The sequence below is a fragment of the Humulus lupulus genome, chromosome 3 (genome assembly GCF_963169125.1).
Source record: "Humulus lupulus chromosome 3, drHumLupu1.1, whole genome shotgun sequence".
In the NCBI taxonomy this organism is placed as follows: domain Eukaryota; kingdom Viridiplantae; phylum Streptophyta; class Magnoliopsida; order Rosales; family Cannabaceae; genus Humulus; species Humulus lupulus.
In genome coordinates this window covers 54387724-54389263 of record NC_084795.1, presented here as the reverse complement: position 1 = coordinate 54389263, position 1540 = coordinate 54387724, and the positions used below count along the sequence as shown (strand labels likewise).

Below are 1540 nucleotides of genomic sequence, written 5' to 3'. Positions count from 1 at the left end.
TCATACCTTCCTCCTCTTTTTGGTGAATTAGTTGACCTAGACCTAGGATCAAAATAATTCCATTGTTGTGAATTGATAGACAAATCTTCAAGGGCGTCCCAAGCCTCTTGTCCTTGAAATTTTAAATAAATTCTGGTATGCATAGATTGAATCATTTGATGATTAGAGGGAGTCAAACCATCATAAAAATATTTTACAAGTCTCCATTTTTCAAAACCATAATGGGGACATTTTAATAATAAATCTTTCCCAACATTCATAAAACTCTTTATTATCTTTTTGAAAAAACGCAGAGATTTCTCTCCTTAGACTATCAGTTTTAGACATAAGAAAAAATTTCAGCAAGAATTTATTATAAAGTTAATCCCATGTAGTTATAGACCCCGTGGGAAGGGGATTTAACCAAGCTTTTGATTTGTCTTTTAATTAAAAAGGGAAAAATCTTAGTTTGATCAACTCATTAGAAAAGTTTTGAAATTTAAATGTTGAGCAAATTTCTAAGAAATCATTGACATGCATGTAAGGATCTTCTCTATCTAACCCATAAAAAGATGGTAACAATTGAATGATTGATGGTTTAAGCTCAAAATGGGTGGCATAAGTGGTTGGAAGAACAATACATGAATGAGCATTAGATGAAATAGGTGCAAAATACTCAAGCAATGTTTTTTCAAGCACAACATTTTCATCAACAGGATTTCCAGTAATATTAGCAATTGGTTCCATGATGCTCAAATTTTTACTAACACTTTTAATTTCAAACAAAGATAAACGTCTTTTTACTAATCGATTTTTAGAGTTACGTTCCCAATGATGCATACAATTTTAACAAACAAGGCAACAAAGATGATCTCAAACAAACAATTTTCTGATGTGGAAGATCAGTTAAAACCTCAACCATAGAGCACACTTAGAATTTTTAGAGATTTCACAACAATATAATTTTATGGTTTACTTGTCCCCAAGCCTATTTGATTCCACTTACTCGCACACTACTAACAACTCCCTGAGGTTAATTAGTATAGGCGAATTGAGAATTTTGTTCAAATTTCCTTTAAGCAAAAATTGCTTATGGTGAAAGGACAAGATTTAGGTTGTTTTTCAAGTATTTTTTCGCAATTACACAATAACATAATAAAAGACAAAGAAAAATAAGGTAAAATTAAATAAGACTATAAAAAATTAGGCAAGAGTAGGGAGGCATAGCATTCCATCAACCATAACAAAAATAAGGTAAAAATTAGGAGGCACAAGTGCCATTAACTAAAACATAAAATAAAAGACTAGGAGGCAAAATTTCCATCAACTAGTAACTTGCAAAAAAAATAAAAAATAAAAAAACCAAGATAAATAAAGAAAATTACAACAAAGGTTAGGAGGCACAAGTGCCGTCAACTAACAAAGATATACAAGGAACAAAGTTACAAAAAAATTAGGAGGCACAAGTGCCATCAACTATAAAAATTAAAAAGATAGATTGATAGGAGGCACAAGTGCCGTCAACTAAAAAAATATAAATATATAAGTAAGTTTTTTTTAT

The 1540-nt window shown here is 30.4% G+C and overlaps 1 pseudogene; it reads left to right on the top strand.

Annotated features, from left to right (window-relative positions):
* Positions 1–213: 213 nt before the first annotated feature.
* LOC133828385 (small nucleolar RNA R71) lies at positions 214–312 on the top strand (annotated as a pseudogene).
* Positions 313–1540: the final 1228 nt, after the last annotated feature.